At 43.0% G+C, this 27,545-nt stretch overlaps 2 long non-coding RNA genes across 5 annotated transcripts in view; both read right to left on the reverse strand.

Moving 5' to 3' along the window:
- Positions 1 to 12,581: 12,581 nt before the first annotated feature.
- The window catches only part of LOC106148923, a 15,959-nt gene continuing 995 nt past the window's right edge, over positions 12,582 to 27,545 (reverse strand). The window contains exons 2-5 of one of the 4 annotated variants that reach the window (XR_001234694.1): positions 21,570 to 21,643; positions 20,138 to 20,661; positions 14,085 to 19,095; positions 12,582 to 14,009 (exon numbers count right to left, since the gene is read on the reverse strand). This is a non-coding gene — a long non-coding RNA (uncharacterized LOC106148923). Of the gene's footprint in view, positions 14,010 to 14,084; positions 19,096 to 20,137; positions 20,662 to 21,569; positions 21,644 to 27,545 lie in introns of those variants that run through there. The other 3 variants (XR_001234692.1, XR_001234691.1, XR_001234693.1) reach the window with 3 other exon arrangements.
- On the reverse strand, positions 21,696 to 26,104 carry LOC106148924. The gene is made up of 3 exons (XR_001234695.1): positions 23,808 to 26,104; positions 22,522 to 22,761; positions 21,696 to 22,012 (listed from the first exon to the last, which is right to left on the reverse strand). It is a non-coding gene; the product is annotated as an uncharacterized LOC106148924 (long non-coding RNA).

A 27,545-nucleotide genomic window follows, 5' to 3' on the forward strand; every position in this document is an offset into this window, starting at 1 on the left:
TTCCCCTCCCTAGCTCGGTTCCGTCTTTCTGTTACTCCACAGTCCTTGATTCTTCCTGCCTCTCTGGACTTTCACATGGGCTGTCCTACTTCCTAGTTCCCTTCCATACTTCTTGTGTGAACTTCTCCCTGTGGTCACTCTTCTGCAAGACTCAGAACTCTGCTGAAACCAGGGAAGCCTTCTCTCTGTCTGCTTCCTTTTCTCTTGCCTTCCTTTTCCTTTCTTTCCTCCCTCTTTTCTCTCTCTTCCTTCCTTCCCTTCTTTTTCTTCTTCTTTTTCTCTTTCCCTCTCCTTTCCTTCCTTCTTTCTCCCCTTCTTCTCTTCTTTCTTTCTTTCTTTTCTTTCTTTCTTTCTTTCTTTCTTTCTTTCTTTCTTTCTTTCTTTCTTTCTTTCTTTCTTTCTTTCTTTCTTTCTTCTTCCCTCTCCTCCTTTCTTCCTTCCTTCTTTCTTTCTCTCTTTTTTTTTCCTTTATTTTTTCTCTTTACCTTTCTTTCTTTTTCTCCCTCCTTCCCTTCTTTCTTCCCTCCCTTTCTTCCTTCCTTCTCCAAGATAGGGATTAAACCCAGAGCTTCACAGAGAGCAAACAATTAAGCTACATCCTAACCTTGCCCTTTTGCTTTCTATTGGGAAGTTGACATAGCTTGAAGCCCTCAACAGAAGCCAAGAAGATGCTGGTGTCATGCTCTTGGACTTCCTGCCTTCCAGAACCACTATCCACAATAAACCTCTATTTTTCATAAATTACCTAGTCTTAGTAATCTGTGACAGCACCAGAATAGCCAGTATACATTTTGGATCTCCTCCTTCTGGATACTCTCCTTCAAGCTAGGTGTGTTGCTTATTCAGTTGGTGAAGGAATATAAGAAATGTATGTTGCTTCTAAGGGAGGCAGAGTTGAGACAGAGACCCTCTCTGTCTATTCCTGAGTAAGTAGAAGAGGCAGAGTCTCCCTCCTGACTTGCATGAAAGAGAAGCAAATATGCCAATACGTCATGTTAACAGTTGCTCCAGAAATTAGGGCTATTTGTTATATAGCAAAATTTAACCTAACCTGACTGATATACCTGACCTTCTCCAATGGCTCCACCCTCACTCCTGCACTTGACCAGGTGTCTATATACCAACTTGAACTCTCTATGTAATAACTTTCCCTTTAAATCATTTATCATGATTCTAATTACTTAGTTATATGTAATTATCTGCTTAATGTCTATTTGATCCTCTAAACCCAAAGCTTTAAGAGAGAACAGATAATGTTTGCTTTGCCCACTACTTTATCCCCAGCTCCTATGTATCTGGCTCATGTTAGATGCTCAATAGTTGCTGTTGAAAGACAGAATGAAAGAATCAAAGATGCAAATGAACGAATAGTAATGCAAATACAACCACTTGGGAAAATATTTTGCTGATAAGAATGTAATTGTTAATATGTTGGTAGAATGAAAGATGGCTCCTCTCCTCTGGACAACTTGCCCTAGTTTGAAATTGCTGCATGACCTTGAACTAGAGTCCTCTCCTCTCTGGCCTCAGCTTCCTCATCTGTCAAATAGATAAAGGTCATCTTTTCTGGGACCTCCCATATGCGAGGTGAGAATATTATATAGTGTGCATTATATATAGGAAGATGGGTGCACCTGGAAAATACAATGTTGAGTGAAATAAGCCAGGTATGCAGACTTATATGCTATATGATATGTCATTTGAGTAAGACAAGGTATTAACAAAGAGATAATTAGTGGATGGATAGAAGGAGACACGGGGATAGGTTCTTGCAAATGAGAAGGGGTCCAAGAGACTAAGAGCAAGGGGGAGAGCAAGGGGAAATAAATAAAGATATGCCATATTCAGAAATGTAATAGGTTCAATGGATGTAAACATTATATGCCATAAACATGAGCTAAGGTTAATAATACCAGTAAGAATGGAAATGGGAAAAGACAATTGGAGGAAGATGGAGGGAGGGGGAAGGATATAGATGGGGATTTTTAAAAAAGGAAGCAAATTGTGTTAGGTACATGTACATACTCTCCAAGATGCATGTACAGCAAACATGTACTAATAACATAAATAAATCGGGCTGGGGATTTAGCTCAGCAGCAAAAGCACCTGCCTGGCAAGCGCAAGGTCATGAGTTCGGTTCCTGGTACCGGAGAAAACCCAAAAAAACCAAAAAAACAAAAAAAAAAAAAGATGCAGATTTTGGGGCTGGGGATTTAGCTCAGCGGCAAAAGCGCCTGCCTGGCAAGCGCAAGGTCATGAGTTCGGTTCCCGGTACCGGAGAAAAACCAAAAAAAAAAAAAAAAAAAAAAAAAAAAAAAAAATTTCATGTAAGTGAAATTTTACAATATATAGTCAGAATTAACCCAATTTAGCAATTTGTTCTAAAAAATGTAATATGTATAGAATGTATAGAGAGATTATCTATCTATATATATAGAGAGAGAGAGAAAGAGAGAGAGAAAGAGAGAAAGAGAGAGAAGGGAAGTCTAGCAAAAAAATATATGTTTTATCAGTCTGCCATAATAATAATGCTACCACTTTCAGCACCTCTTACAATTGTAGAGTCCAAAAATGACTTGTATTAATCTCATAATATCTCAATAAATTTAGTATTAAAATATCTATATGCTTTTCTTTTCTTGGTGTATTCTATCTACCTTATTATCTCTATCCATCATATCTGTTGTATGTATGTATCTATCTATCCATCCATCCTATCTATTATATCTGTCTATTCTCTCTATTATCTCTATCTATCCATCCTATCTATTGTATCTACCTGTCTATCCATCCTACCTATTATCTCTATCTATCCAGTCTATCTATTACATCTATCTATCTATCTATTATCTCTATCTATATCTCCATTCTGACTAGTCTATCTATCTATTGTCTGTATCTATCTATCTATCTATCCATCTATTGAACTATCTATAAAATGCTGAGCTGACAATGGGAGAATAATGCCTACTCATTTACACTTCTCCAGGATGATGGCAATGTTCGCCTCCAGGTATCTTGGACACTGAAGCCTGCAAACTGCCAGATCCACAGGTTATAGTAGTTCCTGCTCAAAACCTCCTTGGGCCAGACATGTTGACTCACGTCTGTAATCCCAGCACTCTGAGGGACTGAGGCAGGGGCATCAGAAATTCAAGCCCAGCCTGGGCAACTTTGTGATATACTGAGACTCTGGCTCAAAATATAGCTCAGCATGAAGGCCTTGGGTTCCATCTCTAATACCACAAGAGAGGAAGAGAAAGAGAGAGAGATAGAGACAGAGACAGGGAGAGAGACAGAGAGATGGAGACACAACAACCACAAGCACACTTCCTTGGGATCCCTCTCTTCATGTGCACCACTGGAAGTTTCTTACCCCCACCACAGACAAAACACGTTTTCTTGGAGATGGGGGAGATCATCCTTGCTGATTTAAAACACATGGGGATAGCTTTGTACAACATAGAAATGAGACTGGCAAATATTACTTCTTATGAATGGGCTACTGGTGAGGGAGGGAGTTTTTGGTCTTTGGAGCCCAAGAAACTATTCCTTTTCTTCTGCAGGATGAAAGAGGCTCAGGAGAGCAGAACTCGGGGAACAGAACAAACAAGGTTGCTCATGGATTACAAAAATCAATGCCCATCAGCACTTGGAGCAACTTCGCTGGCCTGCATGTGGACAAATGCGCCACAGAAGCTGCTGCCAACATGCACACCGGCACTGCTCTGCTCTCTGCACAGTTTTCCCAGCGTAACTGAATTTCAAATGGGTCCAGCAGAGCCCTCACAGGGGAACACGAGCTGAAAAGCTAAGGAGCAGTCACCTCCTGAAAGGTGCAGAAAGGGGCTGCCACCCTCCCCCACAATGATTTCTCCATGGAGACCTCACCTCAGGGCAGGGATGGCCCAGAAGACAATGAGGTTTCCAATAAATCCTTAATGTCCCAGCATTTCCAGATTCTCTATCTTAGTTCTGGATTCTTAGAAGTCTTCCGTTCTGATTCTGAAGCTGCCTGTATCTATGTCTACTCCTTTCAGAAAGCATCGAGGAACCCAAATTTTCCTATGTCAAGGCTGAAAGCTGACACTGACACTTCTAAATGTTCTTCAGACCCCAGGGTCCCTGTCTCTGCATGTCAGGGAGGATGCAGTGTTCACCCAAAGTGCCCACCTCTGCCTCAGCCATGACCTCTCAGATATCTGCCCAGAAGCTACCTGCAGGCATCCTTTGTAAAAGAAACCAGGAGGCCAAGAATTGCTGCATGGCAAAGGAGATCACTGGTTGATGACCTTGTCTATCCACTGTACTCCTCTATATGTCATCTTTGTAGGAAGACAACCACCCCTCTGCCAGAATGATGGGCTTCCCAGGGGCACCTGCTCAGAGGTTCTCCTACTGCTGTGTTCTGCAGTAGAAGCCAGGCAAGCAAGAAAACTAAAGAGGGAGAACCATTGTAGAGGTAGGGTTGCTGAAGAAAGTGGATGAGCTAATTGTGATAAAAGGGATTCAACACCCCGAGGTTTTATCTGTGGCCTACAGCCCCCCACCTCCATCCCCATTAGACCATAAGCACCAGAGCCTCTGATTGTTGTCAAAATGCAAGCTCCATACAAGACCTACTATGTCAAGAATCCCTGAGACTGGGACCTTGGAATCTGTAGTTCTAGCAATTTGTAAATCAAGAGATTGGTCTCATGTTTTCACATACACAGGCACACACACACACACACACACACACACACACTCACTCCACCAACTTGCTTCTGATGAGGCATGATGCTCCGGAATCTCTGCAGGAAAACTTAGTTCTTTTCATTTTTCCTTAGAGTGACCTTCAAAGGGGGCAAAATTGGAAGCTGATAAAGACAATGCATCAGCCTGGGCTAAAGTGGCTCACTGGAAAAATGCAAGGTTTTGAAAATTTCTTCCTTTTATATGGTATTTTCCTGGTCATGGTTTTACTTGGCTAAAACCCCTTTTCTGCTCACTGCATAAACTCAAGAACATTTCATAGTCTTCCCAAAGGGACTGGAACCTGCAAATGTGTTGAGCCTTGGCCCTCAGTTGGAGACCAGCCTCAGAGGAGGGTATAAAGGCAAGGTCACATCTGAAGTCCCAGGCCATAGACTTCAATGTCTTCCTCTTCGTTGGTTCTCTGAAGGTGACTTTCTTCCCAGCCCATGCCTCTTTGGTGGTACATGTTCCCTCTTGTAAACAGCTGGGTCTTGCTTGGCAGCTGCTGCAGATTAGTAAATTACAAGTTTGAGATTAAAAAAGAAATGACTAAAGAATAAAACCTTTAGTCAGGCAATTTGAAGTCAGACTGCCACAATGAACACCTGTTGGGACTGACCATTATTAGAAGCTGGAGGCTTTGGGTGAAAAGATCACTGTGAATTAATTTTGATTGCCTCACAAGACTTTGCATAACAAATGATCTCCAGTGGGGGTGTTGAGGGACTTGCATTTGAAGGAGGGGGGCAGATTTTGTTTCCAGCAAGGTAATATAAGCTCCCCCAGGACGTTAAAATCCACCATTGGCTGCCCTTGTCTGTGTGCCTCTGTTGAAACAGATTGTGCATGCTAAGGTTACCGCGTATTATGCTTCTAGGGGAAAAAGAGAAACAATTGATATCAAAATCTTTTTAAAAGGTTAGCTGAGAAAGCATGAGGTCAGAGACTCATGACTCCCAAATTGTTAAATCATTTATTTACGTCTGCGTCTATGTAAATGGAGATTTGGGTGTGCTCTCAATGACTTAAGCAGTCCATTTTTAATTTTTTAACTGTATACATACACACAGAGACATGTACATCTGTTCTTTTTTTTGTAAGGGAAGAATAGAGTAAAAGATGTGTTAATAAATGGATTCACTTGCAGTTAGGTGACCTTTGTACTTTGTAATGTCATCAGAAATGAGAAAAAGTTAGGCATTAGTGATCACAAGGTACTGTGTGGAATGGATGGGCTGTTGGGGGTGGGGTGGTGGATATACTGAATATTAAGTAGTTTCATTCTTTCCTGAAAAGAAAGAGACTCCAACTAAAATATGCCGGCATCCTACCTGTCTGTCAGCCCCTGATTAAATCTAAAAGCAGGCATCCCATCTGTTTGCCTAAATGAAAAGTGTAATATTCTACTAACTACTTTCTATTATCACTCAACTTAAGGGTTTCTGTGCAAGATGATCCGCAGTTCATTTGAAGTTTATTTGGCACACAAAAAGGAAGCTCCAGAAAGCTTTCTGCTTTTAAGCTAATAAGCAGTCTACCCAGCTGACTCTGGCTGAGTTTTAAGTGTTTGACCATTAATATCACATGAATTTTCATAGCGGTGGATTTCCAGTTGTCATGAGCCAGAAAACATCTTGACTGCAACAGATAACTAAAAATATGAGCGCAATGTCATGCTCTCTTCCCAGTTAAGATTTTTCCAATAGTGAGGGTGATAGAAGTTATAAAACTGTGTTGGGTTATGTGATAATGTTTTCCCCACCAATCATATTTTATTAAATGAACTATATTTTGTTCTTTTAAATATGTTGAGCCTTAGCGCCCAAAGTGTGACTGTAACACATGCATTCATTCCCCACCCCAAACCTCCGCGGGGAGTCCACCTTCCCAAAGTTTGAACATGTTTCTGGTAGTTTCCTTTGTTTGTAGGTCATCAGAAAGATTGGGGACATCTTGCTGTGAGCGAATCTTACTTGGGTCCCTTGCAAATGCTTTCTCCCCAGGAGCAAACGCGTCTAGAAAGAATTCCAATTTCGGCACCATTTGGAAAGTCTTTGGGGGGTTCCTCAGAGATATTAGATAATTGAATATAGCTTTCTCCCATTGGAAAAAAAAAAATCACACATCCAACAACATCCCCCAAAGTCCCAACATCCCTTAGCACACCAGTCAATTTTATGACCAAGTTAATCTGGAGCGTGACTTGTGGAGCCCCAGAGGGAGGTCAGTGGAGCCGGTAAATATGTAAACATGGCTTTTTCGGTTTCCGTTTCGCATGAATACAAAATAAACTGCGGCTCTGCGAACGCTGGAAAGTTCTTCCTTAAAGTTAATAAAATCTGTCAACTTCCATAAAGGCCGAGAGGAAGGGGGTCCACAGGTGCAGGCGCTCGGGCAGAGGCTGAAGAAGTCGGGGCGGCTAATAAAAAGCCCTGGGCACTGCGTGCCTCTTTCCCCATCAGCTCCCAGCAAGCGTTATTACAGTCATCTGCCGCCTCGGAGGTGCGTCCCCCGAGCTCGCCCCGCAGAAGCGACAATGACATTTGGCTGCGCTGCAGGTGCGGCTGTGTGTGGCCGCGCGGCCCGAGTGGGGCCGCCTTTGTGGCGCTCGGTTCCTTTGATCTGGGCCACAAAGGGCCGCGAAGCTGCAGCCCCCTGCTTTCTGCTGGCCTGGGAGGCGACAGGCTGGGGGGCGAGGAGGGAGGAGGGGCCGGGAGAGAGGGGTCTCGGGAGGGGGTGATCCATAATATTTATTTCAACAATTGCTTCAAATCTTTTTAAACATCATAAAAACACGGCTCATTAAGCCCACAACAGCCTTGAAATTGTGTTATAAAACCGCAAAACAGAAATCAATACATTTGCTAGAAAGGAGGTAATGAAATATATTGAGTTGCCTGAGAAGTGGTTTGTATGAATCATAATATTATTATGTGCGCATCAATTCCATTTCCAATACTTAAAGTTAACCAGCTAGTGAAGAGCGCCCCGAACCCTCGTTAAACAAGCTCTCCCCGGTTACTCGCCAGGCCGGCGCATCCTATAAATAACCCGGGGAGGGGGTCAGATCAATGCTGCTCACTCCAGAGCTTCAGCTGCCGCAGCCCTATTGCTTCCCGGCCTGATCAATACGGGCTCACAATGGCCGGGAGAAAGCCGGGGGCAGGCCCAGAGCTCGGGGCTGGAGCCTCCCTCCCAGAGCAACAACACCGCCAGTTTCTATAAAGGGGCTTTGGCCAGCTGCTCAGCCTCTTCTAAGGAGAGAGCTCGGCTTCTCGCCCCACCCCTCTGCCGAGGTTTCGTGCTTCCTTTACCCTGGAGCGTGCCTAGGAGGACTCAGGCCCTGGACACAGCACCCTGGGGACCTCTCAGTGCAAGGGCTGAGATGCGATTTTTCCGCTTGCTTTCTATTTGAAATAGATATTGTTTTCTTTTGCTATACTGTCAGTGAATTAAAACTGGATGCATTTTTTTCTTTCTACTTCCTGATATCTTTTGAAAGATACACTACTGATTCTGTAATGTACAGAAAACCAAAAATCAAGGACAGACCCAGGTTTAGTGGGACTGGAAACTTATGCAATGGGAAGAAAAACCATGTAACTTTTGGAAATTTCATTAAAAAAAAGACAAACTCGTTTGCCAAGGTCCCCTTCCAGCTCTCAGGGAGGGCTGAAAGGGTGGGGACTTGAGAGCTGGGGCCTCAGAGCTTCTGGGGCTGTACCACCCAGAGGAAGCCCAGGCCCTCTGAAAACCCTTCTCCATGCCTGTGCATGCTGCCTCCACCTTCTGGGATGTGAGTCCCCCAAGGGCTGCAGCTTTGTTTGGCTGTCTTCCCTGTGTGACCCCAAAGGATGCAACCTGGTCACATCATAGATGTGAGATGACTAGAGAGGTTTGGGAGTGGTCAGCTTTCCTAGTTCCCATCTGAGCTACAGTTGTGCCTCTTATGCCTTCAGATAGCCAATGCTGCAGTCCACATCCAGGCTGCAAGTGTGGCTTTTGCACTGTACATTTGCACTGACTTGGAAACAAGAACTGATTGGCTCCAGGAACACCTTCTGTGAAGGTTGACTGATTGTGTCAATTTGAGTAAGAGAAGCTTGGAAGACCCACCCTAGGGCATTTTGTCACCTGGATGGTATAAAGGGAAAATGAAGAAGGATGGATCTGCTTGTTTCTTCAGAGAAGCTCCAGTCTTCACCATCACCTTGGACATCATCTGGCTTCCAGTGCAGACTCTTCTGCTTCCAGCACAGCTCTTTCAGCCTTCTGGTGTAGACTCTTTAGCCTTCCATTGCAGACCCACTGGCATCCTGATATGGACTCATGTGTACACTACAGTGAGCTCCAGGCCTTTGACTGAATCCTTCAGTCTCCAGTGTGCAGACAGATCCTCTGGACTCTTCCTCATCTGACTATATGGGTGACCACTGTAAGCCAATTTTGTAAATTCTTATATATTTATATATCTTGTGTTATATCTATTTTTCTAACAAACACTGACTGGTACAGATTTTGGTACTGAGAGTGGAGTCAGGAAGGCTTCCACCCAGATTTAGAAGAAGGGAGGCCAGGCAGTGTGCTGCTGAGAGGGCAGTATATGAAGCTGTGGCTGAAGCCAAAGGTGCAGTGGAGACCCAAGAGGGAAGAAGCCAGGAATATGCATCAATCAAGGAAAACTGCAAAGAGTGAACAAAAACAGCAAAAGAAAGAAGCCGTGGGAGCCACAACTGCCACAAGTGCTACAGGAGTGGAACTACCCAAGCCCTTTAGAGTTCACATCTTGCCACAGATAGCTGGGGATGCTGGAAGTGGAACTGTGGGATATAATGTTTGGCCTGGTGAATTTTGGACTTGCTTTGGTCCCATTCCTTTGTATCCCCCTGTTTGTAACTTTTGGAATGGTATGTCTTTCTTGTGCCATTGAATGTTGGAAGTGTTTAACCTTCTTTTCATTGTACAGGGGTTTGCAGCTGAGAGTTTGCCTTAAATCTCAGAGGAGACTTTGGACTTGGACTTTTCAGCAATGCTGGAACTCTTAGGACTTTGATAACTTTTGAAGATGGACTAACTGCCTTTTGCAAAAGGGATATACATGAGTCTTTAAGGGGCCAGGGGAAGAATGTTATGGCTTGTGTCTAGATGTCCCCCTGAAGCCTCATATGGGCATAGATGGGGTGGTCATAGGTGGGGCTTTTTTGGAGTTGGCTGGATCTAGAGTGTGTGACTGTGGAATTAATTCATGGTGCAATGCTAGGATGCTAGAATCAAGGGCAGTAGGACTAAGGATGTGAGTGTTACTCACCGTAAGTAGTCTGGATAAGATAAAAGGGGCAGAAAGATGCTGTTAAGGCCCTTTGTTGCTTTTGCTACCTTCTACTCACTCTGAACTGTTGCCCCTCTTCCCTGTGCCACCCTGCCTTAGAGCCAGCTGATTATGGACTGAAATTTATGAACTGCAAGCCAAATAAACCTTTATTCCTTTAACTTTGGGTGTTAGGTAGTTTGTCTCAGCAACAAGAAAAGTACCTAAGACACCCTCCATTGGTCATTTTACTGATGCAGTCACTTGTAAACATGTGTACCCACCCACACACATGCACTCATGCACACATGCATTCACACACAAGCAAGCCTTCACCCACACACAGATGCACACACACAGATAGGCTCATGAAGTCACAGCTCTCCAGATAATCCAAATGTTGGGACAGACTGCAGTTGCCTCTTATAGGTACAGCAAAGCAGAGCAGGAAAGCCCCAAACTGAGTTTCAACCTGGGGCAATTTAGCTCCTTTCCCCTCCCCAGGGACATTTGGCAAGGTCTGCAGATATTTTTGGTTGTCACTACCTGGGTGGTGGAGAAGAAGAAGACACGGTACGACAAGCAACTAGTGGAGAGAAGCCAAGGATCCTACTAACAGATGCACAGGACAGTCCCTGCAGCAAAGAATTGAGCAAGTCCAATGACAGTGGTGTTGAAGTTGAGAAATCCTGGGGTTAAGGCTGCACCTAAACATTGTTTCTCATTGGATTTCACAGTGCTGCTGTTTTGTTTCAACCTCAATGCCCTTACATTCTGTCCAGGAGAAGGGGAAAGGGGTGGGCTGAGACCTCATGTTCTTCCTTTGTTCTCATGGCTGTGTAACAGGGTCTTGATTCCAGCCTTCCATCTGACTGCCATTGTCCCTAGTGTGCTGCTGGTGCTGGTGCTGCTGCTGCTGCTGTTACAGCTCTGGGTCCTTTCTCCAGAACGCTCTGAGCATGGTCTCCCTTCAGACCCTGCCTGAGAGTGCCATTCCCACACACAAACTGGTCACCAGCTTGCTGAGGGTTGGCTCTCCCTACTCCTGCCTGGCCTATATAGTATCTGAACTAATTCATTTCAGAATTAATGCAGAATTATTTTGGACTCTGCAATACAAATAAAGGAGCTGGACACTAAAATGACCATATCTGAGGACCTAAAGACTGAGTGACTAATTTTTCCAGTACTTGGTGTTTCCCACTTGATCTTGTTCTTATTTTCTGCCTCCCCCTCACCTGTTGTCTCATGCTCATCCCAGCATTGGTCACTTCTACCATCTTGGCTGCTTGTTAATACAAATTTGCAATGACCTCAGTTTCTGCTGTCACTGCCCAGGAAAGAACAGTGGTTACCTGAAACAGCCCAAGAAAGCACAGTGGTCACCTGATGTCCTTTGTTTAGAGAGGGGAGTGCCATTCCTGCTACATAATCCCATTTATGCACAATTAGCTGAGTCAGGCCAATGCTGGCCACTTATTCACTAGGCAGATGGTCACCTAATCCCTGATTTTATCATAGCAGAACCTAGTTTAATTTGGACCTAGAAAACTAAGGCATAGCCCCACATTTCCAGAAGGCTCAATACCTGCAGATAATCCCCTGGATGTTTTAAGAGCCAAGCTAGAAAGTAACCCATTCTATGTTTCTCTTTTAGATTTTTAAATTAAAAATGTGTTTTACAAGTTAAATGATTTATTTTCATTTCCAGCATGTATCCAAGGAAGTAGACTAAAAGAAAAAACTTGGGGAAACAAAATTCTCCACACTGTAGAACTCAGAAGTGCCTATAAAAAATTAGCCCTGCTGATTTAATTTGGAAAGTTCAGAGGAGTTAAAAATTTAGTGAAATGAAAAAAAAATTGCTTAGCCCCAAACATATTAAACTAACTCAAACAAAATAACTCAATCATCCTTTGAGCTAAGATTTGCCATAATTTAGTCATGGTTTATGGAACCAACATTGAGTAAGAAAGTCAAAATGATTTCTTTCTCTGTAAATTTTTGGAGTTTTGTTTATAAACACAGATTCCATCATAAAATATATGGGTTTTTTTAAAACCAAGCTTGCAAAACATTAGGAATTCCTCCAAAATGGCAAATAATTTATTCTTGCTTACTATGTTTATAATCTACAGGGTGTCCATAAAGTATTGTGGTCAAGAAAATCTTCAGTTATAAAAACAACTAATAATATCTCTTTTCAAGCTTTATGGACATCTTTGATTATCACTGTCATGTAGACCAGTGGAAATGAAAATCTAATTAACATTTCTTATGTTATATGCAAATATGTAGTTAAATTGAGAGCAAATATATCTTCCTTTACATAATAATGAATTCCATTTGTATAAATTTTCTGGAGGGTAGATCAAAACTTAAATGAAAACGATAGAAGATGCCTTTGTAAAGTGAAAAATCTTTCTGAGGAATGAATTTACCAGTTTTTGAAGTAGATGCTTTCATAGATTGGATTTCTTTAAAGCAAAACATACAAGGATGACAGTAATAGTGACCATGAAGATGAAAATGGTAATCCAGGTTTATTGAACTCTGTTATAAAGCAGACATTCAGCTATTGACTATACATGGTTTATCTCAGTGGAATCTTCTGTCTTTCCTGCCTGGATGAAGGTATCGTTAGACACCCAAAGCCAACACAGCCAAGTTTCCTGTTTTACTTGATGTCTAGGCATGAGTGATATTATGAATGAAACAGCAGAACAGGAAGAAGGTGGAAAAACAAAAATCTGCTAACTGTGTGACCTTGGTTAGTTTACTCACACTTTCTAAGCTGCAGTCTCTTTTAGTATCAAAGAACAAAGAAAATTACTCTGGGCCTAAAAATCCTCCAATCAAATTACTATCAACCCCACTTACAAGGAAGCTCCCTTTGTTTTAACAAAGAATCCAACTAACATTTTCTATCACATGACCATTGATAAGTAGAGTGTTTACCACAGTGTGGACTGTGTGGCCTACTAGAAGGTCCAGCTGCACTGACTGGAAATATTTGAAAGGAATACTAGGTGCCACTTCTGACAGTCTGGTTTAGAATCTGAAAGTCAGTTTGAAGCAGTACTTGATGATTTATGCAACAACTATTTGTAAAATTGTCACATGCTCCACTTAGACCTAATTCTTGAGGGCAAAACCAGTATCATATTCAGGAGTGTTGTCATGGTATCTGCTGGGCAGGTAGATGTGGTCTAAGTATGTGCAGAATTAGAGACTAAATTGAAGTAATAATTTAGTCTGGGTTTATTGAGATGGAGTCACTATGTGGAGGGATTCTGCATTGGGAAAGACATTTGTCCACATTTTGAACTTTATTCTCTTCTACTTCCCATTTTTTATCACCTACACCACTCCAGTCCAAACTATTTGATTCAGTTGAATATGAGCAAATCCTTTTTGGAAAATTGCCTAAGTTTATAGACATCTCCAGGTGTGTGTGTGTGTGTGTGTGTGTGTGTGTATCTGGAGGGCCTATGTTCTGTGCCACCACCCACATATTTGGGTACATCTGTGTCTGCAGATGTATATACTGTATCTTTCCAGTAAGCAATGCACTTTTCTTTCTTCAGCCTTACAAATCTTGAAAGCATTGTGTATATCATACACTGCAGCTGATAAGTATTTTAGTGGAAAATTACAAAGAAGTGCACATTTAGAAACCAAAGGTTGCCAACTGAGAGCGGAAGGCAAAAAAGAAAGACTGCATATCACCCAAAAGAGAGAGACCTAAGAATTGACTTCCCATCCATCTCTTTTCTTCCTGCACTTATTTTATAGCCAGCATATTCTCTCTGAGCACATGATTGCTTATTTTTAATTGTCTTCCTATGGGTCTCTCTTTTGTGACCCCCTGCCTTCTTCTTGCAGGTCTCCCAAATGATACAGTCTGTGTTGTTAGCTGATGTAGCGATGAGAGCCAAGAAATGCTTCTTGTCTTCATCCAATCCTGGGGAGAGGAGAAAAGAAGGGAAGATGGCTTCCTCTCAGAAGATGATTGGACCGCAAGGGAGACTCCACTGACCTTTCATAGCAGGTCCAAAGCCTTGAAGATCAGCCACATAAAATACTGCAGAAGGCACAGTTGCCAACAAATGCAACCCTCAGAGGCACACATCAATCTCAAGGTGTGAAGCACTGACCTCAGTCCATCCTTGCAGGCTCTCAGCTCTGATCCTATGTTAACAAGAATTGCATTGCCATTGTTATGGCTCAGAAAGTGATTCCTGATTCTGCTGAGTTTGATAACTTTTATCTAGCACCTCCTTGGGAAGGCCTTTTGTTTATTCTTTTAAATATCTCAAATGCAATTCCAAATATTTCCAAGTTAAACTCCTTTCTATTCACAATCAACCCCAGTAAGAATCTGGACAGAAGAAAAGGAATAGCAAACGTCCTCTTTGTTCTAGAACAAACCAATGGTATTTGGATTCCCTATGGAGGCATACCCTAACATATTGTTCTGTACCAATTATCTCCATGCAAAGGTCAGGTAAAGCCTCAAAGATCTAAATCTAAGATAAATGGGATGTTCACATTTCTTAACAGAGGAAGGTGGTTTCAATGACTTTGTTTACCAAATGTGGAATTCCCCCAGCAAATTCACATATTGCAAAAGGCATAGAAGAGTAAAAGTTCCATTCAGAAAAAGGTTCAGGGAATAGAATTTTAAATGTCTGAATTTAACAAAGTACTCCTCAAAACCCCCTTTTAAAGACTTTTGTGATGTCTATTTCTAAAATGACTGAATCACTTCTCTGCCTTACAGAAGTGTTTTCTACTGGGCTCAAGTGACAGCCTGAGACTGCCCTGAGCTCTCTGTGTCTTGGTGTTTGAATATAGGAAAGTATGGTCTCAAGTATGGATGAACTCCAGAGCCATTATGTTCATCCCTAGAACCTCATTTTTAAACTACAACCTTGGGCTGGCTATGTGGCTCAGTGGTACAGAGCTTGGCTAGCACCAAGTGGCCCTGGGTTTGGGCACCAGCTGTGCAAAATAAGTAAGTAAATAAATATAAAAATGCAAACTCAACTTTCATTTTTTATTGTTTTTTTTAAAAATTTCTAGTAAAATGAGAATTATGAAAATAAAATATCAGTTGTTGTAGACTCTAGTAACTAAAGTTCTAATTAACTGAGACATTATCCTAAGGCAGGATCTGAGGGCAAAGTCTATACTTTAATGGCAGAATGAAAATTTCAATTTTAAGTGGATGTTGAATATTAACCCTGACACTGGCTTGAATTGCAAATTTCTCAACCTCAGAATTATTGACATTTGGGCCAGGCAATTCTTTGTTGTCGGGCCTGCCCTGTGTGTTGTGGGAGACTTGGAAGAGTCCCTGGCCCCTACCTACAATATGCCAATGGCCTCTCCAAGCTCTGATAACCAAAAATGTCTCTGGTCCAAGCCAAATGTCTCCAAAGGGGCAAAATCAACTTGGTTGACAAACACTATTCTGATCAAAAGAAAAGGTCATTTATTAGCCATTTCTATTCCACTTTAAAGAAAGTAAAATATATAATAAATTTCCATCATATAATGGCATATTACACAACCATTAAAATATGTCTTAAAGACACTTTATAGGTACAAGAACATGCTCATCCTATCATGTGAAATAATGAAAGAACAGAACATGAAAGTATATGTGCCATATATATGTGTATGTGTGCATAATAAGATACACATGTTTGAAAGAATTTACAATAATTTAAAAGGAAAAACACAAAAATGAAAATCACGGTTACCTATAGGAGGTCAGATAATATGGTATATACATTCTTACTTAAATTTTTTCTATTTTCCCAACTGTCTACCAGGAACATGTATTTTTATCATTTTAAAATGAAACACAGAGGAAGGACAATGACTTTTGTATTCTACATCGTCTATTCCTAATTTAATTTTCCTCCACATACTGAAGGAACAATGGTGATTCCTTTTCTACTCTTAGGATAATTTTGTTGATGAGACGCTCACCTCTGCTTCACTCTAGAATCTTAAGTTTCCAAGGCCAGAATGCATGACATTGTCTACTTTACATCTTCTTTCTCCACCTCTACATATTCATTCATTCACTCATTCATTCACTCATTTCTCTGGCACTGTACTAGGTACTGGGAAGTTAGTGTGGAGAACAAGGCAGATAGAGTCCCTGCTGCCATAGAAGACAGACAGTGAACCAATAGACAAATACAAGGGCAAAATAATTCCAGACAGTAAGGCAAGAAAGCACAGGGACAGTGACTGTGGCAGAAAGCGCTACTTTAAACTGTGTGACTGGGGAGAGTCCCTCTAAGGAAGAGACATTTGAGCAGACCAAAGAACTAGACAGAGTCATGAGAACCAGCACAGCACATTCAAAAAGAAGGCCATCAAAGCAGGCTTTTTGCAAGCAAAGGGGTGTGGCACGAGGCCAGTCTGGGGAGTTGGCAGGACCTGGTGGCGCAGCTGTCCTATAGCCAGGCTTAGGTTTAGGCATGCATGGAAGTGGCAGCGGTGAATCAGAATCTTTCAGGTGAGGGCCTTGGAATTTGCATTCTAAAATGAGCCTTCAAGGTGATGTGGATGTATTGGGAATCTTGAGAGCTACAGTTCCAGGGTCTTGGCTTTCTTTCAAAACTAGGAGTTGTGGGGACAGAGTGGTGAGTGAACTGATTCAGAGAACTGCTCCTGGAAGGTGGAACACAAAGCAGCCGCAGCAGTGTCTCTGGGAGCTTGTGAGAAATGCATTATCTCAGATACTTGCCTTGATGTGTGGAATCAGAATCTGCATTTCAACAACAATGAAAGAGGTTTGAATACACGTGAAAATTTGAGACATGCTGACTTAAAGCAATACATCATACATTATAATAAAGCTTAGAGAAGATAAAAACAGTATGACTTCTGTGATAAGACAGCAACAACATATTGATTATATTGTCACTTTTCTCTGAGATAGGGAGCTACCATCAATAGGCTGAGTAAACTCTGTTCTAGGTTATGCCTATATTTAGCTTTCTTGGGGGAACTGCAATGTCTGAACTGCAGCCTTGAACCTGGGCTTACAAAGGCTCATCAACTGAGCAATAGACACTGAAACTTATTTTACCTTCAGAAAGGTTTTTTATAAGAAGCTAAGCATAACACTGGTATGCTCTGCTAGTATTTAATATTTTTAAAAATATGTGTCTTCCTCTGTTTTGTGCTTCTGTAACAATACCTGATGCTGGGTGATGTATAAATAACAAAAAGGACTGTATGCTTGGAAAGTCCAAACAGCATGGCACTGACATCGGACAAGGGTCCCCTTGGCTGTGCCAAGACATGATAGAGAAGCAGAAAGGGAAGCACTATGAGCAGAATGGGTTAACTATGTGGAGTGGCCTCCCTTTATAACAACCCACTTCTGGGAGAGAAAACCCAGTTCTTCCAGGACTACATGAATCCTTTCTGAGGGCAGTGGCTCTAAGGCCTAATCATCTTCCACTAGGCCCCACCTCTTAAAGATATAGCCTCTCTTATTAACACTGGAAGCTTTGAGGGACACACTCAAACCATATCCAAACCACAGCAATCTGTAAAAAATTAAAGAAATATAAGCAGTATGGAAGAAGACTTTATAATTAACCTTTAATAACCATGAGTCTTATTCATGTGCTGTTCCTCTGACCCATGATGCTTTGCATATCTCTTTGACTTAGTGTTGGTATCTATAGACTCTACTCTAAAATATCTCTGACTCTTTTTCCTCTCATTAACCTGGGGCTTTTCACTTTTTTAATCAACAGCTTTTGCTAATTAGACTTGCCCTAGAGGGCAGGTTTTGCTTCTCTTCTTTAGTGATCAGAAGAAAAGACCACGTTGCCCTGTGAACTTTGTGTTTCTTCTATAGCTCTCACTATTCAAATGTTTCTTTCAACCGACCATGGCTCCTAACTTTATCTCTTTGTCCTTTGAAGCTGATAAGCCATTCTTTCTAGCAGCCATCACTAATTCAAGAATAAACACAGTGTTTTCCCCAAAAGTGTTACATTCTGTTAAGGTAATCTAGAAAAGGTCCAAATTCTCTTGGCATGGATGTTATGAATGGACGTTAAAGTAGGCTGCAGTAGGGCTGAGGGTGAAATAAAGCCTGACTTCTCCACCTTCATCATTGCCTGGTCTTCTTTAGTGATGGTCAAGCCCCCCAGCCCACAGGCATTCTCTGATTTACACCACACTATGAATGAGGACACACAGTGAAGGATGCCACCTTTTCCTCCAGGCTACCTTCCCTGGCAAGAGATCTTCATGGGGAACAGCAGTGGATGCTATTTTACTCAGGTTTGGGGTACAACTTGTTACTGTCTTGGTTTTGCTGTTGTGAACAGGGCTGTTCCTATATAGGGCTTCTGTAGCAGGAGGGCTTTCTGGTCCTCCAGACTTCTACAAGCAAAATCCCCAGAAAATGCAATCACTTACTTATCTCAGTGGTTGGCCTTTGGTGTCTCGGTCTGTTTCTTGTCTCACTGGGGACACTGGTCTATGTCCTAACAATGCAGAGTGTAAACTTCTCCACAGCAGTCGTCGTTGTCATCAATCTCTTACAATAATATCCTGCTTGGCTAGTGTAACAGCTCTTAGCAAAGTATCCACCTAACCCCACCTGAACCACTCTCTCAAGCCATTTCATGGGAGTCTAAGCAACCTAGGGGCAGATATTTGTTTTGGCTATGGTCAATGATTCCCAGCTTTCAGTGTCTGGTGCAGAGTAGGTGCTCACTGAACAATTGCCAGATGAATGAATGAACTCTGCTCAACAAGCCAAGCACAGCCCCAGAGCTGAGACAGCTTTCCTGAGCTTCTTTTCCCTTTGGAGATTACACTTCTGTGTCCTGTGTGCAGGCTTCTAGAACACTTCTCTGTACTCCAGGCTTATACAGTGAGCTCCACCATTTAGGCACCAGAAGCCAATCATGACACTTACCAAACAGCCTGGCACGTCTATTGAGAAATGCTGAGTAGTTTACTGTCTCAGTCCATTTTCTGTTGCTATGACTGCATACCTGAGACTGAGTAATTTATAAAGGAAAGAGATTATTTTTGGCTCATGATTCTGGAGGCTGGAAAAGAGCCCAGGTCTGCTCAGCATCAAGGGAGAACCTCATGGTGGAAAGAAGAAGAGTTCACAAAATGAGAAAGGAAACAAGAAAGTTGAGAAGCTGAACTTGCTTTACAACAAATACTATCATGAAACAATGCATCCTGGAGGGAGCTACATTAATCCCCTCATAAGGGCAGATGCCTCATGGCTCAAACACCTCCCAAGGCTTTATCTCCTCTCAACACTGTTACACTAGGGCACATGCCTGAGAAGGAATTTTTGATGGGTATAAGCCATACTCAAACCACAGCAATTTTTTTTTAGCCAGTCATTTGATGAAGGAGGCAAAAAGGTAAAGGCAGAGGAAAAAATGAAAATTAGGAGTGGGAGGAAGGGATTGGGTAAGTGGTTAATTAGAAATTATGGGCTAGCCAGTTGTTGGGGTAGTGGGGGAGCTCTGATATGCCCATGGCTCATGATTCTGGAGGCTGGAAAAGAGCTCTTTGATCCCTAGCATTGCAAAAGAGAACAAGAAGACATGGTTCTGTCTAGATAACTCAACCCTCTTCCATGCTCACACTGAGAGAATTCAATCTTAGTTTCCTAGACCTCAGTTTCCTCCTCTGTTTCCATCTGCTCTGCCCTGGGGCAGGGTAAAAGCAAACAGTGAATGTGCAAGTGCTATAAAAAGCATAGGGGCTCAGGTGAAAAGATGATCAGAACTCTCTTTCCCCTACTGAGGTTCAGATTCAAGCCATCCTGTTTGATCTCTCTCTTTCCCTAATGCCCCAGCAAGGACTAACTTCTACAGGAAACCCAGGGTCCCATCTGAACCCTCCTGATAGAGCCCTCCTGAGATATCCTCATGCCAGGAATTGCCTTCTAGCTCTTTACCCTGAAGAGCTCTGCAGCCTACCTTTCATCCCACCTTTTCTTACTGAGTTAAGCTGTAGTTGCCCTTTTCACTAAAGCAGGGACCCTCTTTCTCAGTCCCCTTTTCTTACCTGCAGAAAGTCAGATACTTGCAGAAGCCAGAAGACAGGTAGGTGGGGAGATTGCTTGGGTGGAGACTGCAGAAAAATGGAGAGCAGGTTTGAAGGGTAACAGTCACACCTTGGTGCCAGCCAGTTGTTGAAATGTGGGAAAGAGAGAATGCTTGATCACCTGACATTGGAAAAAAAATTCAGAAATTGGAACTTTTATGTAAGTTTTAAATGCAGGCAACACTTCCAAACTTGTTAACCAGGCTGTATGAGCCAGCTGAAACAGTCAGGAGGGTGAGTGGTCAGACGCAGTCTGGGCTGGAGGGTGCTGGCACTTTCTGAGTTCTGAGAGTCACTGCTTTTCTGGGCTGTGGGATCCACTCAAAAAATCCAGGGCTGCTTCTTGTCTTCCTTCCTGTGCAGGTCCTCAATGTGTGTCACCTACGCTACTGAGATCACCTCCTCCTGCCCAGGGAACTTCTTTGGAAACAGGGCCTCTGCAGATGTCAGGTTAGGATGAGGTCTGTAGAGTGGACAACGCAACCCTTAGAAGAAGAGACACAGAGATGATATGGTGATGCTCAGGGAGGTCGCATGTGATGGTGATGGTGCAGACCAAAGAGTTGAGTCTGCAAACCCAGGAATGCCAAGGCTGGGAACATGTTCTCTGCCAGAGAGAGGGTGCAGCTCCACGAACCCCTCAACTTAGCACTTTTGGTCTCCAAATCTGGGTGGGGAGATATCCTACTGTTGTGAAGTGCTACATTGTGAAATTGTTACTGTTGTGAAATTGTTACGTTAGCCCATCAAGGGTGGACATGGCTATGGGTTGAATATGCTTTGTCCCCCACAAAGCTCAGGCTGAAATTTGATTGTCATGGTGGTGGTGTTGAGAGATGAGGTTTTAAAGAGGCGATTAGGTCAGTTAGAGGGAAAATGCTTTTCTCTCACGAATGGACTCAGTCTCAAGAGAAGGTGCTTGTGTAAAATGAGATCATCTCTCATGCTTTCTGTCTTCTGCATGCATCCACCTGCCCATCCACTTTCCTAAATAAACTTTCCTTTGTAGATATCCAGTCTGGGGCTGCGGGTGTGGCTCAGGGTAGCATGCTTACCTAGCATGTGTGTTTCCCTGGGGGCCATTCCCAGAACCACTGCTCCATAACAGAATACCAGCCTCAGGCTTTCTGTTATAGCAACAGAAGAAAGGTTATAGACACCAAGAAGCAAAGGTAGAGCATCCAGTCCACCTTCTGATCCCATCTTACCTCCCCTATAGCACATTCATACCAGGAAAACCTGAACCCCTCTCACATGTCCTAAATATCCATGTCTTCTCTAAACAATTCCTTGATTTTCCAGGAATTTTGAAGTCTAGCTTTGTGCAGGTAGGAAAATGTGAATTGTATTGATTCTCTTTACAAAGAGACAAAAATATACCAGCTGCTCACACCTGCAACCAATTTCTTCACAGAGACGCTTCAGATGCTACTTCTCACCCTTGGTGAAGACTTTATAATTTGAAGTCTGCAAAAAAAGGAAAAGGAAAAACAGTTTATTTTTCCATAAGAGGGGAAAGAGAGAAGGGCTTAACCCTCTCTTCTAGGTGGGTGGATAATTTCCACTATGGAAAAGAGACAACAATTTATTCACAAAACAGAAAGAAAATCTTTGTAGGATAGATAATGACTGGCACATGTGTAAAGCATGCCTTGCCCACGAAGGAAGGTACTGGAATTAGTGCAGGAACTCGCCATTCATGTGGCTCTGTGCTATTTCCATTTGCCCTGCACTTGGGCATGAAGGACTCAGAGCAGAGGGCTTTTCGTGGCAGATGGGAGTACAGACAATGGATCACTTGCCCATTTCCCTAAGGCTTCTTTCATCTCTGGAGACCTAGCAAGAGTAGGGAGAGGGAAGATTAGAATGGGGAAGGCACAGAGTCCAACTCACTTCCTCATTCTGGTCCTGGGGTTTACTAATTGATTTCTTGGGAGGTTTTGAAAGAGCAAAAGTATAGCATAGTCATTAAGAACTGTGTGCACTCTGGAGCCAGGTAGTCTGGCTTCAAATTCTTGTTGCTTACCAGATGTGTGGCCTTAGACATTTAACTTCTCTGTGCCTTAGTTTACTTATCCATCAGATGGGTTTAATGATAGTATCTACCTCATGTGGTTGTTGTTACAGGGATTAAATGAGCTAATTAAAGTAAAGCATCTGGACCAATGTTTGACATTTTGGAAGTTGTTAAATACATCTTGTCAAAATGAGGTTACTTAGCCACAGGGATGCTAAGAAGTCACACAGAAGCTTGATGGTTTAAAACAACCATTAGTGACTACTACAGAGCTGTGGGCAGGCCCTGCATGGCTGGGCTCATGCAGGTTGGTGGGGGCTGTGCTGACCCAGGCTGGGCTTGGCTGAGGACAGCTCTTCTCCATGGAGCTGTCATTCTTTTCCTGAGCTGTCAGATGCTTCTCACATTGGCAGTAGAGGCGAGAGGGCACAGGTAGAAATGCACAGGCACCTGGAGACCCAGCCTTGGAACTGGTGCACATTGCATCTACCTTACTTTTCTGGGTGGAGCAAGTTTCTTGGTCCAAGTCACAGGGCAGGGAAGGTCACCTGTGCATGATGGGAAGGCCCTGCAAGTTACCAGGAAAACAGTGCGGATGAAAGAGAACTGCTATGGTAACTCTTTTGATTATAATTTGAATAAGAAGTATTGGACTGAGAATCAGGTTGAGAAACTCATAAACATGGGCAAGTCACTTTTACAGACTAAGAAGGCAAAATCTCAGTAAGTCAAGTCCTAGGTCTTCTTTATATACAAAGAAGTTCATTGCTGAGCCCAGTTGGGAGATTTAGATAAGTGTGTGTATGTGTTCGAATGTTATCTTTGTCAAAGTCTTCAGATAACCTTCTTTCTGAGCCATGTCTCTTTCTTTTGTAATACTGGGGATCAAACTCAAGGCCTTGTGCATGTAGGTAAGCTCTGTACCTCTGAGCTATACCTCCAGTCCCTGAATGGTATTTCTAATGGGACTCTTCCAGGAATGATTTCTTAGGACTTTATATTAGGCTATGGTAAACCTCACAGTGAGGATAGTGATAAAAGATGCTTGGAAATGGCAGGATTTGGGGGGGGATATTATCATAGTTACCCAAGAACTAGGCCCAATTACCAATAGGGGAGGGATCTTAAAGACACAGTGCAGCTTGCTGCAGTAATTAAGCTTTCCCACTCACAGTTTTTGTTTCCTCTTTTGCATTAGCGTGCGTTTAAGGAGAAATCCCCTTGATGACAAAATGCTATTAAAATCCTCCATGTGGAAGCAGCCCAGGAAAGGAGAACACACACAAGCTGGCACCAGGAGCCCAGATGCTGGTCTCTCTTTCTCTGCAGAAGCAGCCACTACAAAACTACAGAATAGGTACTTGACCTCAAAGAGAACTGGGGGACCTGTGCTGTTTACCTGCGCCTTCATTATTGCTCTATCCATCCCCAGTTCCGGCTACTGGCCCTCTCACTAAAACCTCTAATTCCATGTTTCTGCTGGGAAACAGAGTGAAACTGTATTTTTTCAGGGCTTTTGTCAATGGCAACTCAGGCTAAGAAGCACACTTATCATTGTGACCATGTATACATATGTGCACAATTGAAACAAAAGCTTAACAAGACTCTACTGACCTTTACTACCTGTGATACACTCTGGCTTAGTCTATCCTATTACACTAAAGCATAATACTGGCTATGGTCTACTATGCTGACCTAATAATGCATTAATGAGTCACAATCCAGTCTGAAAAACTCCAGGCCAGTTCAAAGGTGTGTGTTGACAGGTAAGGAGGTAGGGAGAGGGCTTCAATAAAACTCTTTAAGACCCACAGACCTCACACATGGGTAATGAAAGAGGCAGCTGGTCAGAAGAGAATGAAGAAAGGATGTAGCTGAGTGAAACAGCCCAATATGTTCATCCTGTTTTGATTTGGGGCATGTCACCCAAGTGAGACATACTGTAAGGATTTCTCTTGCACATGATAAGAAGACTGTTGGAGAGAACTGAATTTAGTGTTTTTTTTCCATTATTTCTAGAATAAATAAACTTAAACTTTAGAAACAGTTCACTTCAGTTAAATTATTAAATAAGTGGTGGCATGCAGGAGATGCTCCAATAATCGGAAGATTGTGAAAGTGGCCAGAATCTAAAAGAAGCTGCTGGGAATCGTTGGAGGTCTAACCTCTTCAGCACAGATGGGAACACTGCACCAACAGTCAGACAATGACTCCCATACGCCCAAAGCTGGTGACAGCTAGAGATTTCCTGATTTCTAAGTGTTGCTCCTCTGCTCTCCAGACCTCAGTTTTGGCATCTGTCAAATGGATTGTTGTGAATCACAAGTAGCTTGGGACACGTGGAACGGTTCCTAATTCAGGATACAGAAGGAATTTACAGGTTAAGTAGGAAGGTATCCCACTTCCTACCCCTTGCATCGAGAGTGGGGGCTGCCATGCCTACAAGTTCATTAAGGGTGACAGGTGACCGGGTCTCATACTGAATGCAGATGTGATTAAAACATGTGACTCCTGGATTCTCGGTGTCGGGGTACCAGTGGCCTGTATCAGGGTTTAGCTGTGCTCAGAAAGAGTCTGGATGAGGTCCTGCTCTGGGTCTAACAAAGAAAGAGTGACTTCTGTGCAGCTTCCAACTTTGTAACTTGTATGTCTTCAAAGCCATCCATGAAACATAAGGAAAACTCTGATCCTGGAATTGCCCTCTGTGAGGTCAGCCACGAAGGGCCCCACACAGAAGATGGCCTGTTCCCGGTGGTGTTTACAAAGGCCCCTCACATTCCCCACTTTGTCGTCCTGGCTTCCCAGAGGGCCAGAGCCAAGCTGACATGAAGTCCATGAGTCTTTGTTCAACTTGAGATCAGATGGACGCAGAAACACGGGAGAAGCCAAATCATATGTTTAAACAGTTAAGAGGAAACCAGACTCAGCAAGGAACTATAACCCTGGATTTAGCCTGGGTGAATTTTCCTTCTCTGGGATTTCCTGTCCCTTTTCTGGGTGTTTCTATCTATTGAATGTTCCCTGGTAGTTGGTTTAAGGCCATCGACTCTGTGGTGAAAGAAAGCCTTACACAGGACTTGGACTTAGCTGCTAAAATATCAGCCACTGCCGAAGTGTGTGGATCCAGAGCCAGGCTCCTGTGACATCATCTCCCAGTCTCTGTCAATCTCCCTTGACAGTGGAGAAAGAGACCATATTTTAAGACGGGGCTTAAATGAGAATCCACACAGTAAGGCCAGCAGCTACCCCAACAACTGCCTTTGCGGGTGGAGGGGGCAGGTGACGGTTGTGAGCAAACAGAAAACAGACAGATTCTTAAGGAATGTAGAATAAGTGAACCCCAAAGCCAACCTCCTGCAGTGTTCTGACTGCAGTTAAAATTTAACAATTTTTTTTTTTTATGTAAATCATCTGGTATACTCAGTTGCATGGGTGGGGGGTGGCAGTAAGGGGACAATGGGTTAGGATTAGATAATTTACTCAGTGCTAAAATTCCAGGAAGTTTGTGTTGATTTGGGCCTGGATCTTGTTACTCTTTAGCTCAAGTCTAAATCTTTATCATCCCATTACAGTTGAGAGGACTTTTTTAACTCAGTCATTTTTACAGTTGTAATTTTTACCCCCTTTCATCAAATAGAGCTGGTTAGATTAGCAGCTTTTAGTACTGAGATGAAAATATTGGTAGGGCCCAGTGAGTCCTGTTTTGTTTATTCTAACAGAGTGGCTTTGATCTAAACATATTTCCTGGGGTCTGGATGAGATGACCTAATTCCTGTCTTATCCCTCTCCACTTTTCTGTGGATCTCAGATTGTGCTCCACTGTGAGCCCTTTGAAATTCACTTTACGTTTTTCCCCACTTTGTTAGCCTCCCCAACATTTGTTTCATTTGCGGTGGAGTGTGTAACTCCCAGTAAAGAACCCATGGCTTTATTTTTCTAACAGGACTTCTAAGTTTTAACTGACTGGGAGCTTCCCCCCCGGCCCGTTTTCTTTTTTAAAGTTCTTTCATTCTTGACATGCACAACATGCCAAAAACAATAAGCAAATACTCTACTGCTAGAAATTTATGTCAAGTGAAAATCATTTAGGATTTTCTGTTTGAATGCCCTTTTTTATTAATAATTTAAGAAGTTTGCCTTCACCCCAGCCCATATCCCCCCAAAAGCCGTAAGAATGAACCTGGCCTGTGAAGATTGGTTGTAAAAACTCAAAGTTCAGCTGGCTTCCGTTATCGCCAGTGGATCTGCAAAGATGCACCTACACTTACCTACCCGCCTCCTATCCAGGTCTCTGGGCAGCTTGGGTCTCTCTCCTTCTCCTTTTGTTTTCTCCCTTGGTCCCTGCCAATCACCGAACTGCTCCCTAAGAATATTTTTCAGAAAGGGAAACCCGCGCTGGGGGCGGGAGGGGAAGCAGTTGAGATGGGAGGGGGTGGGGGGTAAAGGACTAGAAGGAAAGTCATAGAAAAAGAAGAAAATGACAACAGTGGCACAGGCAGAGGGGAAGAAAAGGCAACAAACAAACAAACAAACAAACAAAAAACCAAAACAGCAACAACAAAAAAGAAAAGAAATACATCCAGAGAACTTTCTCAGATTTGTAAATTTGGGCTGCTAGAAACTACTGCACTTTTCTGTGTTTTTTTACAATTCACATTTAAAAAATGCAGAAAATGTCAGTAAAGTGAGTATTTTTAGCTAAAAATTTTTGCGACTTAGTTGTTACTCCACTCTGCAGCAACTCTTCGTTCGGCGAGTTTGGTTCTCCGGACACTTCCAAAGCGACAGCCATGCACCTCCAGCTTCAGGAGATAAGAGCGCCAGGGAGCGAGACGTTGCAGCAGAGGAAGGGGAGACCGAGTGGGGGAGGTGCTCGCCCACCGCTGCCTTAAACCAGGCCTGCGGCTTTAGACGCGTAAATCCCTTTCTCCTTTGCTGGGCTGAGCACAGGGCCGAAAGTATTCATCACACAGAAGAAGCAGGGCCGAGGGCACTTTCTTGTTTTGGAAACGGATGAAAAGGGGAATGGGCAGGTAATGATCAATAGATTAGGAAGTCAATCGATACACAGATAGGCAGGGACAGAAGAGGGAAAGGACAGAAATCAAGACCACGACCTTTCCCTAAGGGTTCCGGTGGCCTTCGACAATCTGTCTAAAGGAAAAGCTACTTTTGCTCGTTTTAACACACTTTCAGAAAACGCTAGAAAGGAGAGGGAAGAGAAAAAAGTGCCCGGTTCCCCTCCCCGCCCCCCGCCGCGAAGAAACGGACTCGGAGCCCGGGGCGCCCGGCCTGACCCTGCACCCCGCCCGGCGTGCGCGCGGAGCCCGGGGACAGGGGCGGGGACCCGGC

The sequence above is a fragment of the Chinchilla lanigera genome, unplaced genomic scaffold (assembly GCF_000276665.1).
Source record: "Chinchilla lanigera isolate Chin_1 unplaced genomic scaffold, ChiLan1.0 scaffold00032, whole genome shotgun sequence".
NCBI classification, from domain to species: Eukaryota; Metazoa; Chordata; class Mammalia; order Rodentia; family Chinchillidae; genus Chinchilla; species Chinchilla lanigera.